Source organism: Tenrec ecaudatus, chromosome 1 (genome assembly GCF_050624435.1).
Source record: "Tenrec ecaudatus isolate mTenEca1 chromosome 1, mTenEca1.hap1, whole genome shotgun sequence".
NCBI classification, from domain to species: domain Eukaryota; kingdom Metazoa; phylum Chordata; class Mammalia; order Afrosoricida; family Tenrecidae; genus Tenrec; species Tenrec ecaudatus.
This window is the reverse complement of record NC_134530.1, coordinates 3,863,531-3,880,216: the sequence shown is the minus strand read 5'-3', so window position 1 is coordinate 3,880,216 and position 16,686 is coordinate 3,863,531.

Sequence of the window (16,686 nt, the reverse complement as noted above, 5' to 3'; positions counted from 1 at the left end):
GGTCAAGAAACCAGCTCTTACAAATAAACAATTCACGGCCTGTAGTCCTTACATGATCTCATGTCAACTGGGAGATATATAGCCTGTCCATCAGGTCACAGCCTGATGGGGACTCCTTGTGGGCGTGGCCTTCTCACAAGGAGGGTCCTGGAAATCTCGCCCAGCCCCTCGCGCTGCCTTTGCCTTCCTGTTGAGGAGCCACACTGAGATCTGTAGGTGCCCTGTGATGGGGCCACCGCCACTGGATCCACCCAACCTTGCACCCACTGGTCTGTGATCTTCCTGCATTCTGCATCATTGCATGTGGCTGCGTGAGTCTGGAGAGGGACGTACTTATGAACTATATCAGACTTATGCACTTGAGTTGGCCTGGGTGGGGTGTTTCAGTGATGCGTGATTGCTTCTTGATATAGAAATCTTCCTTACACATCGATGAGTGTGACTGAATTTGTTTCTCTGGTCAGCCTGGCCCAGCACACTGCCTCTGAGCTGACGACAACTCAGAGGGAGCCTGTAAGACAGAGTAGAACTGAGCCTCAGGGTTTCAGAGGCTTCCAGTATTTACGGGAGCAGCCAGCCTTGTCTGTCTACTCGGAAGGGCTGGTGGGTTTGAACAGCTGACCATGGAGTTAGTAGTCCAACACTTAAACCATCTTGCCCCTCATAATACATAGCTGACAGACCCCTGAGCTAACTCAAGGAGCCTTGGTGGTGTGGTGGTTACATGTTGGGCTGAGATCCACAAGGCCAGCAGTTTGAATCCACCGGCCGCTCTGAGGGAGCAAAACAGGGCTTTCTACTCCCACAAACAGTCACAGTCTCGGAAACTCACCGGGGCAGTCCTACCCTGTCCTAGAGTGTCATGAGTCGGCATCGACTCGATGGCAGTGGGTTTTGTTTTTGAGTTTGGAGCTAACTCATGGCCAGAGTCCTGTGTGGAGAGTGCCGTCATCTCGCCCATTTTACTGAGGAGGAAATGGAGGCCCAGAGAGGTTGAGCGACTGGACCCAGATCACGCAACCAGTAAGCAGAACCCTGAGGTTTGAATCTGGGTGGCCTGGCTTCCAGGGGTCCCTGTGGTGCAGCATTTTAGTGGCCAGCCGCTTGCCCCGTGACTCCGGGGCAGAAAGACCTGCTGTCTGTTCCCATAGTGACAGACCTTCCTCATGCTGCGACCCTTTCATACAGTTCCTCATGTGGGGGTGACTCCCGAACCATGAAATTATTTTCGTTGCTACTTCATCCCCGTCATTTTGCTACTGTGAAAGGGTTGTTCGACCCCCCAAAGGGGTCCCAACCCACAGGTTGAGAACCGCTGTTGTAGCATGAGTCTATGCAGCCTTGTATCACCATCACGAGTGGAATCCGACCCATCGGCACCAACAGCAACAGCCTGGCTCTTTGAGTCCACCTTCCCATCCCTGCAACGCCCCCCGTTCGCAGCTCTGAGCTGTGGGAAAAAAACCACAGACACAAACTCACTTCCGACTCGTCACGACCCTATAGGGCAGCGCAGAGGTGCCCCTGTGGGTGGGTTTCTGAGACTGTCACTCTTTGCTGGAATAGAAAGTCCCGTTGTTGCTTTTCCCCCAAGGAGCAGATGCTGGTTTCAAACTGTTGACCTTGAAGTTCACAGCCCAATGTGTAACCATTACGCCAACAGGGCTCCTTTAGCCTTGGAAAGAGACAGAAACTAACGAGGTGGTCGGGGCGGGCAGAGCAGGAGAAAAGAAGTCACACTCCCAATGATGGCTGGTGTGGGCTGCCTTTTTGCTGTGCTCCGCTTCTTCCACGGGCCCTGGGAGTGTCGTCGGTGGCATGTGGGGCCGCTAAGGGCAAAGCCAGCAGTTCGAAACCGCCAACTGCTCCAGGGAGACAGAGACAGACGAGGCTGTCTGCTCCCGTCAAGGTTACAATCTCGGAAACCCGCAGGGGCAGCGCTGCTCTGCCCGGTGGGGCCTCTGTGAGTCGGAATCCACTCGACGTCAGGGAGCAGACTTCTCCCCGCTCCCCGTCAATGAGCTTGTAGACTGTCTTGTCTTAACCCAGGGGCTCTGGGGCTGCGGAGCATCTACTGGGCTGCTACTGGGAAGGTGGGAGGTGCAAACCCACCAGCCAATGCTCAGGAGAAAGATGAGGCTGTCTGCTTTCATAAGGATGGCATCCTGGGAACCCCATCGGTCTCAGTTCTGCACGGTCCCCCGGGGTTCCTGTGAGTCCGATTTGGCTCGACAAGAAAGGCAATTACTGTAATCTGGTCTGCTCTCATCCACCGCACGGCAGCCCACTCCCCTGCCTCATTGCCCACCAAGCTGCCTTCACAGAACCTTCTCAGTCGCCAGGCGAGTCCTCTGCAGCCCTCTGACCCTCCGCACCCTGGCAGGGTAGTGGCGGCAGGTATCATTATGCCCATTTTATAGATGAGAAAATTGAGGCCCACGGGTGGCACGGAAGCTGTAATAACAGCTTGCATTGTGCAGGCAGGGGAGCCGGCAAGTGCTCGCTAGGCTATTATCTCATTGGAGGCAGAAGCAGCCCCTGAGGCCAGCCCACCCACTGCCACCCACAGAGAGCAGATTCCAACACCTGGCCAGCCTTTCAGACAGAGTAGAACTACCCGCCCCCCCAAACCACCCCCCCTCACCTGGCTTCTCAATCTTTAGGGAAGACAGATGCTACATCTTTCTCCTGAGGGTGCCTGGTGGGTTTGAACTCCTGGCCTTGCAGTGGTCCGCTCAACCCTTGTCCGGTCACACCAATGGGGCTCCCCGAGGCAAGCAGGGCACCCTTCATCACCGGCTGGGCAGAGGAGGCAGCAGTTCCCGTTCAGAGAGGGCGATGGTATGTCCGGGGTCACACTGCAGGTAGCTGGATGGGCTAAACAGAGCCCTGGCGGTGTAGTGGTTACACATTGGGCTGCCCACCACAAGGTTTGCAGTTCAAAGCCACCAGCCCCTCCGAGGGGGGGGGGGAAGCAGGGTGTCTGCTCCCATAAAGAGTTGCTGTCTTGGAAAGCCACGGGGCCGGTTCCCCGCTGCCATATAGGGTTGCTATGAGTCAAAAAGTAGCATCTATTGGACCTCGAATTAGGAAGACCGAAGGAGAATCGATACTGTCGAGGAATATTGGAGGTATCACGGGCTGCCAGCGGAACAAACGCAGCCGTCTTGGGAGAAGTCCTGAGAGGCGAGGATGGTGAGGCTTGGTCTCAGGTACTTTGGACGTGTTGTCAGGAGAGACCAGCCCTGGAGAAGGACAGCGTGCTCAGTAAAGTGGAGGGGCAGCGGAAAGAGGAAGGCCCTTGGCGAGGTGGAGGGACACAGTGGCTGCATCCGTGGGCTCAAACATCGGAACAACGGCGGGGAGGGTGCCGGACCGGACGTGTTCTGCTGCTGGGCACAGTCACTATGAGCTGGAATGGACGGCACCTTGCAACATGAAGAGCATCCAGGCCCTTGGCTTTTCGTTGGGTCTCTGGCTCCTCCCGGGACTCCTCATGCCCTTCTGGTCCAAGGGGACCAGGCGGAGGCCAGCTCTGAGGGGAGCTGGGGAGCTGGGTAGGGAAGGGCATTCCCGGCAGAGGGAATAGCCTAGGCTCAGGTCGGGAAGTCTTTTGAGCTTGCCGAGGGAGCTGGGGGCCTGTCGGAGCCTGAAAGTGGATCCTCATAGGCTGAGCTTCATGCCTTTTTCCCTTTCCTGCAAAGTGTGAGGGGTTCCCACCACACCCCCTTGCTGCTGAGCTCCAGGCCAAGCATGAGCTCCAGGCCCAGCCTGGCCTAGGCCGGGATCCAATCCCTTCTCCTGCCAGCAGCTCTCTCCCCTTCGGATTCTGACGGAAAGAAGAGGAAGTAAAAAAAAAACAAAAACCACCTCTCCCTGGGCCACCGCTGCTGGGAGGAATGTGACATGGCAGTGGGCCCAGGTCTCTGCTCTGCACCAACCCTCCCCCTCCCGCTGGCCTCTGCCAAGTGTGATGCGGCCTACTGGGGGGGAGCCCTGGGAGGGGCCCTCTAGGGATGGCACCCATGGCCAGGCCCATAGGTGCAGGGGGCCTCTTTGGCTCCCTTTGCCCCGCTGGGAGGGTAGTGGGGCCATTCCTGGGACCCTGGGTCCCTTCCAGGGCCTGGCTCAGGCCTTGCCTCTCCCGCCCGCCTGTGGCCATCTGGCTGGCATTGAAAGCCCAGTCTTGGGGTTTCGTTGGCACAGAGATTCTGGAGCAGAGCAGCAGGGGCTTTCAGGACTCTGCCCCCCTCCCCCCAATTGCAGTGAGTTGGATTTCTGGGAGGGGTGGGGGACCAAAGAGCCCTGCACTGGCTGCCCACCCCTGCACAGACCCATCCGCGCTCTCCCTGGAGTGACCCCAGGAAAGCCCGACCTTCAGCCCCAGCACAACCAAGGCTCAGCCAGCACCAGAGCCAGCATGCTCAGGGTATGGCCTGGGGCACCCAGACTCTCACACTCACTCACACTCAAACTCATTGTCACACACTCACACTCCCCAAACCTACTCGCACTCCTACCCCCACATCCCCTCCCTACTCAGGTTCACACCCACACACCCATACCCGCTTACACACGCCATATACTCACTCTCACTCAGACGTCCACTCACACTCACCCACGTGACACTCATGCACACTAACTTACTGCCCTATCCACGCACACACATTCACACACGCACTTATACCCCATACACTCACACTCCCTCACACTTCCCACACACTCATACTCCTTCACAAAGTCTCTCTCTCTCTCTCTCTCTCTCTCTCTCTCTCTCTCTCTCTCTCTCTCACACACACACACACACACACACACACACACACCACAGGGCCAGGGTATCTTAGTTTAATACCAGCAGCATTGCCATCCTAAAATGATGCCACAGTCTGACTTCTCGAGATGGGAGAGCATCCGTTTTACTTTTATTATAGGGGGGGTGTCCCCACTTTGTTTCTGCTGCTGGTCACCCTGGAGGCTGAGTTCCAGGCCAGAGGTATGTCCAGCTCGGGCAGGCGGGGCTGCAGCGGCTCTGCCTCTGCCAATTCAGGCAAGGCCCTGCCCCTCGCTGAGCCTGCCTTGCCCGCCTCTGGTAGCAGGAAATAAGAAGGCTGTGGGCCTGTGGGTCTCACCTGGAGTGTTGGATGGGAGGAGGCCAGGGCTGCTGGTCAACCCCCCACAGTGCTCAGGATGGCCCGTGCCAGAGAACAGACCAGTGTCAGTAGTGCCGAGGGGGAAACACCTTGCATGCATCAATTGGGAGAAAGCTGAGCCTGATCCCTACCTCACACCATGCAGCCCAATAAGCTTTTGATGGGCTACCTGGTGTAAAAGACGCCCTGTGATGGCCCTCCTCACTCACGTGTGGATTTCAAGGTGGGCAGAATCCTAGGACGGAGCCCTGGTCATGCAGTGGACCAAACATTGGATCGCAACCCCACGGTTGGGGGTTTGAACCCACCTGTAGGTCTCTGGGAGAAAGACGCGGCTCATCATCTCCCTCCACTGTCTGAAGCCTTCCTGGCTCCTGGTGACCCCCAGGATGCTAGTGTTCCCTTTGGCCCATGGGCCCTCTGCCTGGACTGCCCCATCTCCTTTCTAACACCCCCACCCCCTCCCTCACTCTGAGCCCACCACAGAGTTTTGGCATGGGCTGTGCCCTCTCCTGGGATGCTGTTTCCTAGACCCTCCTGCCTGACTTTTCCTAGCACTGGTCCCCAAAGCCAAACCCATCCCCGACAAGTCAATTTTGGCTCGAAGGGAATTGCTCCATAAATGGATTTAACGACTAAGTGTAATCGGGCCCTGATATGGTTGCTAACAGTTGGACACCCACACCAATGCTCCAAGTCCCAGATTCTGCACGCACCGAGAGAAGGAGGTTGGGAAGCAGTTGAGAATTGACATGGAGCCCAGGAATCAGGGCGGGTAGGACCTCACCCTGAAGGCCTTCGGATTGGGCCAGTGGACTTCCCTGGCCTTAGCCTGGGGGCGGGGCCTGACCCATCGGCGCAGTCTCATTGGTCGAGACATACCCAGCCATCTATTGATAGCGCGGGCTCTGGTTGGGCCCTTGGCCTGGCACTGCCGTGAGCACACCTGGGCTTCCACCCTCTGCCCTGGTGCCCAGTTCTGAGTTGCAAGAAAGCAACTTTTCTTGTGGTGCCCGCGGGGCTGAGGCGATGGCACTGCCTGGGCATGCTGGTATGCCGCTCGCTCGAATTTTGTAACCGTGCCATGCTCCTTCTTCTGGTTCTCGGGGGTGGGGTGAGGGGTGCAGTGTTGCCACCCTTCTCCAGGTGGGCCCAGTGTCATGCCCAGCGCGGGCGCCCGGGGCGACCTGGCGTCACTCCAGGCCAGGCCCTGCCCTCTGCGATTGGGAATCCCCGCTTCTGTTCAATGAGGGATTCGAACAGTTGGCCGTTGGGGCTATGCTCAGTGCAGGGGGTCTGCTCTGGGGGAGGGTGGGAGATTATGCCTCTCCCCTCCAGGGCACCCTTAGGGGACATTTGAAGGTGTGGCAACTGGGGTGCTACTTGGCATCGAGTGGGGGTGGAGGCTATGGGTGCAGTTCAGCACCCTACAGTGCACAGGGCACCTCACCTCTCACCCCACTAAGGGACCTGGTGCCATGTCTGCATGCCTTGCCCAGGTGGAGAAGGCCCCCTGAGGCTGGACACACAGCCCCCTGACCTGAGGGCTAGGCCCTGACTGGCACAGGGACAATGAGGTCCCGCCCACAGTACCAGGAGAGTCCCTACCAGGTGTCAGCCCCACCCTCCACAGCCCATTCACAGACGTGAGCACAGGGAGGCGCCTGCCCCGACCGCTCCCATCCTGCCCTGGGCGCCCTGCAATCACCCGAGCATGGACAAGTGCATCGTTCCCGCACAGGCGGGTCCGCAGGAAACGGAAGTCCGCGGCAGGCCAGGGACATAGGAACACACGCCAGGGCCCCCTGGAGTCAGTGCCCACCGGGCTGTTGCATACTGGGGCTGACCTGCTCAAGGCCAAACCGTGTGCCTGGTCCTGCTGTGCTGGCCAGGACACTTCCTTAGGTCCCCCAGGGAGAGAAGGGGCAGTGCCACCCCCATTGTATAGATGGGGACACTGAGGCTCAGAGAGATGCAAGGCCACCAAAGGGCTCCACAGGCACCGGGGACATGCAGGGCCAAGTTCCTGGGTCACCCCAGACTGGTAACCAGGCCCTGAGGGGACCCCGCTGTTCTATCACGCTGGACTCCCTTTCTTGCTCCCCCCAGACCCTTCTAGAAAGTAGGGTGTTGACTCGGCTTCGCTGGGACCCCCCACCCGCTCTACTTTCCAAAGATCTGGAGAGGGAGAGCAAAGCAGCAAGAGAGACTCAGGCTAGACAGTGAGTGGGATTTCCTGGAATTGGAGATTTGCGGGACAAGAAATGGACCTGGTTTTGTTACTCTTTCCCCTTTTGATGAGCTCCCTGTCCCTGTCAGTGGAACAGAACACAGAGGGAGGAGGGGGGGGGGCGAGACTGTGGCTGGGGAGAGGCAGGCATTGTCTGTGGGCAGCAGGAGCTCTGGCCAGGGAGCTAGCACCTTGAGTCCTTCAAAAGCCCCAGTGTGGAGGGAAGCACTGCGCTTTGCAGTCAGACTGAACAGAGTTCGAATCCTGCCTCAGCCATTTGCTTGTGGGAGATCTGGGGCAAAGGTCTGGAGCTGGGACTGAGCCTGCTGTGCTTGGGGTCGGCCTGGCCGAGAAGGCAGGCCGCCAAAGTCATGCCCGAACCTCTGGGGAGGTGATCAGGGAGCCTCCGCCCCAGCCCTGTGCCTGGCGGGCCTGGCAAGGCTCCTGGGTGTGGGCCCAGCCTGGCCTGGACCTGGAGCCTGCTCACACATGCAGGCCCAGTGCCCAGCCCGAGGTAGCCCCAGGGAGCCGGCTCTACCGGCTTGCCCTTTTCCCTTCACGTGGAGAAACGGAGGCCCTCCAGCCAGGCTCACGTGGGGTAGGAGCAGCTGTCGGAATGGTGGGGAGACTCAGCCCCATGCCCCCTTGTAGTAGCCCCCCGCCTCCAATAGCCAATCAGCCCTGGCAAGCTGCTAAGAAAGCCTCTCCATACCCCTGCCCCATGGGATCGTGTGGACACACCTGGCAGAGGCCCAGAAGTCAGGGGACATCGCCTTTGTGCATCCAACGGAAATCCCTTGCCCAAGCTCCTTCCCCGAGGTCTGACAGGTACACCTGTGCAGGTTCAAGCCCCGGCCCAGCCACTTACACATCCTACGGGCTCAGGTAGGTGGGGTACTGTTGTCATTAGGTGGCACGTGAGCCGGTTCTGACCTAGAGTAACTCAATGTCCAACACAGCAAGACACCGCCGGTCCTGCGCCGCCGTCCCCATTGTTCTGAGTCCTGCCCTACAGGGACTGGTCTCTCCTGACAATATGTCCAAAGTCCATGAGACCGAGCGTTCTGCTGTACCTCTAAGACGGATTTGTCTGTCCTTTTAGCGACCCGAGGCACTTGACGTATTCTTCTCCAGCAGCGCACAATTCAAAGGCAGCGATTCTTCTTCAAGTCTTCCTTGTTCAGGATCCAACTTTCCCATGTGCACGAGGCGACTGAAAATACCCTGGCTTGGGTCAGGCACATCTTTGTCCTCAGAAGGACAGCCTTGTTCTTTTGCAGCAGATGTACCTGAAGCGGTGTGTGCTTTATCTCCGGATGGCTGCTTCCACGAGCACTGATTGCGGATCCAAGAGAAAAGGAATCCTTGGTACGCGGCCTCAGTTTTCTCATCTGTGAGGTGGGTGCTATGGGACGGTGATGCTGACATTTGCTGACTGACAGAGAATCCCTGGAGGTCCCCAAACGTCCCCCATGGCCCCTCCAGGGCGGGGCCGAGGTCTGTTCCTCCCATGACGGAAGCTGCTCCCCACCCAAACACAAGACCACCCCCACTGGCCTCCGAGCTGAAGCTGACTGCTTGGAAGCCGGGCATATAAGGGTAGGACTGTGCCCCAGAGGGGTTTGTAGACCCGGACCTTCAGAAAGGAGTTGGCCAGGCCTTTCCCCCGTTGTGCTTTTGGATAGGTTCAAACTCATGACCTTTCAGTGCTTAACTGTTTGTGCCACCAGGGGCCCCTGCCTGCCCAGTGGCTCTGTCAATCTGCCAAGTTGGAGGCCCCCTTCCACTGGCAGGGGAGGGGGTATCTGCTGCTTTTCTGGGTCTGGAAGGGGCTTCCTTGACCTGGGTCCTTTCTGCTCTACCTCACAGCGGGAGGCCGTGGCAGCAGGAGGGAGGCAGGTGATGCCACCCCATCGCAGGCCCCTCTAGGCGGGTAAACTGAGGCTAGAGAGGGCAGGCCGTTGACTCCCAGCAGCAGAGGGAGGGAGCCTGGGAGTGGGGGTTCATCTGGGTGAGGGATTGCCACCCCCTTGGGGGCCGGAAGGAGAAACTGGGTCTCAAGGTGAGTCGGTAACTGCAGGAAGTCGGTTAGAGAAGGCGGGGGTCCTCACCTCTGTGATTTCCGGCCCTGTGGCCGGGTTATGTAATGGCAGTGGGTGTGGCAAGAGTGGGAGTGGGCTTGGCGAGGGCGTGGCGGCAGGCGTGGCCACCACCGCGCTGTCTCCCTCGCAGCCACCCGAAGCCTCAGCGCGGGACTTGAACCTGGATCTCGAGGCTTCGCCAGGGATGGAGCCCTCGCCCGTAATTCTCTCCACTCCCCTGACCACTGGGTCCCGCGGGGCGGCGGTGGGAGGGATCTACTCAGACGCTCAGCTTCCCATTCGATATGAACAGGGGCCTCAACTTGCCCATCTGCACAATGGGTGCATTCGCCCCCTGTTCGCTGCAGTCAGTTTGTTTCGGGGCTCAAAACGACCCCTTGTAGGACAAACAGAGCCTATCGAAGCTGCGCGCTTTAACGCAGCACCACCAAGGCTCCTGTGCAGCCCCCCGCGCCCAGCCAGGCTCAAACTCACTGTCAGGGGGTCATTGGTCCCCAAACACTTGGAGACCCAGCAGGACAGGGTAGAACTGCCCGTCTGGGTTTCCGAAACTGTCCATCTTTATGGGCGCAGGCAGCTTCATCTTTCTCCCGAGGAGTGGCTGGTGGGCTTGAAATGCCCGCCTTGCAGCTAGCAGTCCCACGTGTGCCACCAGCACTGCCCTCGGGGTCAGCTCCCCTCTGTCGCCCAGGGCCACTGTGAGTTGGACGTGACTTGGCAGCACGGAGCCCAGAAGCAGCATGATGCGCGGCCATAGCTCGGAGGGTGGCGGCCATGTGGCAGCCCGCTCCTGGGAGTGGGTGGGTAGCTGTTGCAGCTGTTCTTAGGTGCCAACATCGTAGCCCCGCCCACAGCAGAGCGCCACGCCGCCCGCCCGGGGCTGCGCTGTCCTCCCAGCCACTGCCATACTCCAGCCCATCCCTGCAGCCACCCTGTCCGTCTGTCTCATCAAAGACCTTCCACTTTGCCGACGCCCCTCCACTTCACCGAGCACAATGTCCTTCTCCAGGGACTGGTCGCTCCTGACAGCCGGTCCAAAGGGCGCCAGGCGCAGTCTCCCCATCCTCGACTCTGGGGCGAGCTCTGGCTGAGTGTCTTCCCAGACAGATGTGTTGCTTCTTCTCGGGCGTGACTATGAGTGTGTTGAAAAGGCCGAGGCTCAGGGTACCTTGGAAAACGTGCTTGCAGGACGGCAGGCACCCAGCCGCTCCCCACTCCCACCCCGCCCCACGTTGACAGTAGCGCTGGCCAGGCTTCCCACTCTGTGCCACCATCATCTTTGCCACCCAAAGATCCCACCTCCATGGACATAAGCTCAGGACCTCGCCCCCACCCAAAGCCTCCCTGTCCCCTCCCACCACAAGGTCACCACTAAGTATCACTGGTATTTTAAAATAAAGAAAGAGTCATTACCATAGAGCGTCACTCCGACACACAGCGGCTCATAGGACAGGGCAGAACTGCCCCCGTGGGTTTTTGAGACGGCCACTCTTGATGGCAGTAGAAAGCCTCCTCTTTCCCCAGCAGGGCGGTCAGTGGTTTCAAACTGCTGACCTTGTGGCAAGAAGCCCAGCAAATAACCACCGCACCACTGGGGCCTCCTCTGTTGCCTACAGCTTTGCTTGTTTCATAGGTGGAGAGGCGGCGGAGTCTGTCCCCTTGTGGCTTGCTTCTCCTCCGCCGCCTGCTGCTTTGGATCCTTGGATACCTGGCAATTCAGGTGCTTCAGGTGGCCCGGGCTTCTGCTTGCTCTCTCAGACTAGGGGCTAGTTCCTCAGCAGCCCTGTTGGCATCTTGGTTGTGCGCTGGGCTGCTAAGCACAAGGCCAGCAGTTCGAAACCACCAGCCTCTCCCAGGAAAAAGAGGAGGCTTTCTACTCCCAGCAGGGAGTTTTCTGCGTGGAACATTCCCTTGTGAGGACGGACCAGGCTGTATGCATCCGTCTGCTGGCCCTGCTTTCTCTCATTGATGCACTGAAGCTAATGTGCCCCATGATCCCTTCTTTCTAACGGTCTTACAAGGAGCCGTGCGTTTAATGCCCTGCGAGATGCTGACGAATAGAGGGGCACCATTCCGTTCCCCATTTTACAGACAGGCACACTGACATGCTAGGGGGGCAATGACCATATCTCAGCACCCAAACCAACCTCACTGCCATCAAGTGGTTTTCACCTCACAGTGACCCTACAGGACGGGGAGGAACTGCCCCTGTGTGTTTCTGAGCCCGCAAAGCTTTCTGGGTGCAGAGAGCCTCATCGCTCTCCCATGGAGTGGCTGGTGGCTTCGAACTCCTGACCTTGTGGTCAGTAGTGCGACTCAGTCCTCCAGGACTCCTTACTCCTATAAATAGGCCTGCACCCACCAAGTCCCTGTGTCTGCCTGCTCGCTTCCTCAGAGCTGGGCCAGCAGACCCTCAGGATGCCCATTTGTGGAGGCAGAAACGGAGGCGCCGAGTTAAGCAGCAAGAGGCCCTTTCAGTCTCCCCATCAGTCAGCCAAGCCCCCCTGGCCCCATGTGCCCTCTGGCGGGACCAGTGGTGGGGGGCTCAGGGCCACCAAGAAGGAAAATGGGGTACTGCGAGCAAGGGGTCAGCGGTCAGTCTTGGGGCCCAGCTGTTTCTTCCCTGCAGGGGCCTGGATCCTAGCGCCCCGCCCTGAGTCCCGGGAGATAAAAGAGCCTGAAAGAACAGAGTGTCCTCTGAGCCTGGATCAGCACCCAGCACCCACTCAACCCGGCCCCACCCCAGTGCCTGCCTGGCCAGCTTCCTCCCGGCTGCGGTGCCTGGGGGACTGCTGCTCCTGGGGTGGGGCTGGTGAAGGGTGCCCCTTTCTGGAGCCAGCATTGAGCGGCCTCAGTTTCCCTTCTGGGCACAAGGCTTGGAGGGTGTCTGAGTGTTCTCGTGAGGTGCCTGCCTGCACACGGGCATGTGTGAGTGGGTGGGGGGGGGGGGCTGCACACAACTGAAGTGCAGCCTTTCTCAGCCAGAGGGCCAGGGGCCCCATCCAGGCGAGGGCGGGCCCTTCCTCAGAGCGCTCCTGGCCCCTGGTGGCCCCGAGCGCCCCTTGGTGGCGGCTGCATCTCTGCACCCCTGCCTCCGTCCGCACATGGTGGCTCCCCTGGAGTGCACGGGCATCGTTGACAAAGCCACACTCTCCAACGAGGGTCGAATCCCAAGGTGCCTGGGTTAGGATTTTAATCTCTCCTCTCTTCTCCTTTCTTTCTTTTCTCCTCCTCCTCCTCCTCCTCCTCCTCCTCCTCCTCCTCCTCCTCCTCCTCCTTCTCTCTCTCTCTCTCTCTCTCTCTCTCTCTCTCTCTCGTAGGATATGGTTCAACCCACAGAGAACTACAACTTTGGGGCAGGGCTGGAGCAGAATGTGGTGGCTCATCACAACAATGGGCAACAGAACAAAGCGCCCCCGGGCCCTGAGGTATCCAGGTCCAGGCAACCACTGTGCTGCTGCCCAAACCCTTCGCTGCACGGATGCTGCAGGAGGCCCCCCGAGCATCTCTCCCCAGCGGTGCAAACCAACAGGGTGCTGGGCTGCTCACCGAACAGCTGGGCAGCTCGGAAGAAAGGGCTGGCAATCTCCTTGGAGACACTCAGCCATTGAACAAAACCATGTGGAGGGGACACATCGCTGGCGAGTGCGCGCGCGCGCACACACACACACACACACACACACACTGACGGGTGGGACACAGTACGGAGCAAGTCGCAAGGCACGAGGCTCAGCAAAGTTAAAGACAAATCCCACACGCAACCACGAGGGCCAAAGAAGGAAAATCAAGAAGAGTGGTTATCAAACCCAAAGCAGACTTTGGGGAGGTTACCTGGAGACCCGTGGGGGTCAGGGGGAAGGTGAGGGGAAAACCTAGTGAGACGCCATTCTGTTTGGTCCACACAAGCGGCCGTCATAGAGTGGAGGTGGCGGCCATCGAGTGGATTCCGACAGAGCAGCAGGGCCCCTGTGGGTTTCCAAGCCTGTAGCTCTTTACAGGAACAAACAGCCTCATCTTTCCCCAAGGAGCGCCTGGTGGGTTCAAACGGCCGACTTGGCAGTTGGCAGCCCAACCTGGAACTCACTCCACCACTGCTCGGGCTCTTGCGGTTTTTCTGGACCTGGGCTGCTCGGGTGGCTGAGGAGGCTGGCATCTGAGCTACACAGACGGGGCTGGGTGTTAGCCGCAGGAGTGGCAGCAGCCACATGCAAGCTAGTGAGCCTTTTACCATTCCCTCCCTCGCCGCCCCTGCGGCTTCCTGCCTGCTGGGACCCTGTCGGTGCCACCTGGGACCACCCAACCCCAAGAGCCGTCCATATCCCACCTGTTCCCAATGACCTTGGATCTGCAGGGCTCTGTGCCCACCAGCCTGTGAGCTCCCTGCTTTCCACGCCACCTTTGTGCACCCCCGGCCTGCCCTGCGTGAGTCTGCGGAGGGCCACGGGTAGCATCGGACGCGCGCACTTCAGATTCAGATGGACTGAGCTGGGAGGGCCTTCTAGACACCAGCTCCTGCTCCTGAGCTCCGCCTCCCACATATGTGGGTGTCACTGGTGGTGTTTCTCTCGACCACTCGCCCACCACGGGTCAGAGTGATGTCACCCGCTGCAGGACAGGTGTCCACCCTCACCATTTCTGAGTGATAAAAACAGCAGAATGGACACAGAGGCCCCCCACAGGGTGGACAGAGGTCACATGATGGCCTCCTGCGGCAGCGATTCTCAACCTGTGGGTCGCGACCCCTGTGGGGGGGTTCGAATGACCCTTTCACAGGGGTTACCCGATTCATCACAGTAGCAAGATGACAGTGATGAAGTAGTAACGGAAATAATTTTGTGGTTGGGGGGGGTCACCACCACATGAGGAACTGTATGAAAGGGTCACGGCATGAGGGAGGTTGAGAATCACTGCCCTGAGGGCTAAGGAGTGCAGGCAGACACCAGAAGCTGGGGGAGAGCCCCCCAGAAGGAATCGACAAGGCGGTGACCCTGGTTGAGACGACAAGACCGTAACATTCCGTTCTTGAAAGGTCCTCTCCGTATGGCATTTCTGTCACCGCAGCCCTAAGCCTTGGAGGGCAGTCCTGGGATGGCACAGTCAAGCACCCAACTTCCCGCCCAAAGGTTGGTGGTTCGTATCCAATCAGCTCTGAGACCTAGGCAATGGCTCTGGGCAGATCACGGCTTGGAAGGCCAAGGGGCAGCAGCACTAATGTGTCCCCAAGGGGCAGCCGTGATCCGGGGGATGCGCCTAGACATGTGCCAGGCCACCACACCACACGCTGGGACCTGCAGCAACGGCTACCAGGGGTCAGAGGCACTCGGACATCTCATCCCTGGGGACCGTGGTGGGGACATGAGGAATGACGACTCAGGGACTCTCCAGACCACCAGCCAGTCACCACCCAGGGACTCCCTCGTGTTAGCTGGTGGCTGTAGGATGGATAGGTGTCTTGGGGACCAATCCCAAGCCTCTTCCCTCTCCCTATGAGGAAGGGGCTGAGCTCACTGGCTGGCTGATCTTTCTGGTCACAGCACTCAGCTCTGAGATATGGGACTAAGGGCCCTACCTCAGCCAGCACCACCCCCCCTTCTGGCCAGGGATTGATGCTCCTGCAGCCAGGGAGGGCACGGAGCCCCCAACTCCATGTGCCCCCCACCCCAATCTGGTCTCTGTGTCTGTCCCTGCTCCGGCAGCCTGACGCAAGTTTCAGAACCCAGGCCCTATCCCCTCAGGCATTCACTGAGTCCTCCGAAGGCAGCTTCTTCCAGGAAGGCCCCAGGATTGACACAGCACCTGGGAGAGGGGGCTGGGGCACTGGGTCCTCTAACCCCTTTCACCTTCTGATTTCTTCTCCCTGTCATCTCTGATGGAAGGCGCTCGATGTTCATGGAAAGGTGATTCCAACCAACCCACCCACCGGCTTCCAAGGGAGAAAGACTGGGCCAGGGACTCCCATAGAAATGGGGTCACAATGGGGTGCTCTGGGTTGGAATTGGCCCAATAACTATCGCTGTGGAACTACTGTGTGTGTGTGTGTGTGTGTGTGTGTGTGTGTGTGTGTGTGTGTGTGTGTGTGTAGGGGGTACCCACTGGACCTGTGTCGTTTCTAACCTCACCCACAGTGAGACCGGCTGGGGGAAGGGTGGGAAGCCCCAAGCATCGAATGAAACATCAAAGCTTCCCAATGGGAGGTTCTCCCACCTCCACCCTCAAGGTCATGGTCAAGGTCACCAGGCCAGTGCACCTACCCCAGAAACCTACTTCCTTTTGACACCCCCCCCTCCCGAATCTTTACTCACTGCCATCGAGTCTGCCTCCCCTGATGACATAGTGTGTTCTGTGATGGACTGCTAACCACAAGGGCAGCAGTTTAAACCCGCCAGCCACTCTGAGGGGCAAAGATGAGGCTTTCTACTGCTGTAAAGAGCGATAATCTCAGAGATCCACAGGAGCAGCTCTACCTTGTCCCACAGGGTCGCTGTGATTCAGCATCGACTCCGGGTCAGTGAGTTTGGTTCTTGGAGAGAATCTTGCTTTTCTGGGTAAGTGGTTTCTATTAGCTCTGTGTTACAGATGGGCAAACCCAAGAGCTCAGAGTCAGTCCAGGGAAGGCTGCTCCAGCCCCTCCCTGCTTCCCTGGACACCGTCCTCACCACCATCTGGTCTCTGACCAGCAGCCAGAGAGGGCCCATTCAGAGCTCTGAATCAGGCCATGTCCCTCTTAAACCCGAGATGACTCCCCAGTGCCTTCCATAAATCCCATAAAACTCTGCACGACCTGCCGTCCCCGCCCGCCCACTCTCTCTGCTTCAGTCACACATCTGTCTGGGTCACGGCTGAATCCCTCTGCTCGGAACAGGACGCACGCAGCTCAGGACGCCCACGAGGAACAGCCAGCCTGCTCTGCTCACAGCCATCGAGTCCGTGCCGACTCACAGCGACCCTCTAGGACCGGGTGGAACTGGCCCTGGGGGTTTCTGAGACTGTCACTCTTTGCAGGAGTAGAAAGCCCCTCCTTTCTCCTGAGGAGCTCCTGGTGGTTTCGAACTGCTGACCTTCAGGTCAGCACTATGCCACCAGGGTCGGGGGCCAAATGCAGCTGGCCGCTTCCTTTCAGTATAGATAGTACAACCTCCAAGACCCGGAACTGTGCAAGGCTGGAACCTGCCAGAGTAGGAAAGCTCCACTATTTCCCTCTGGA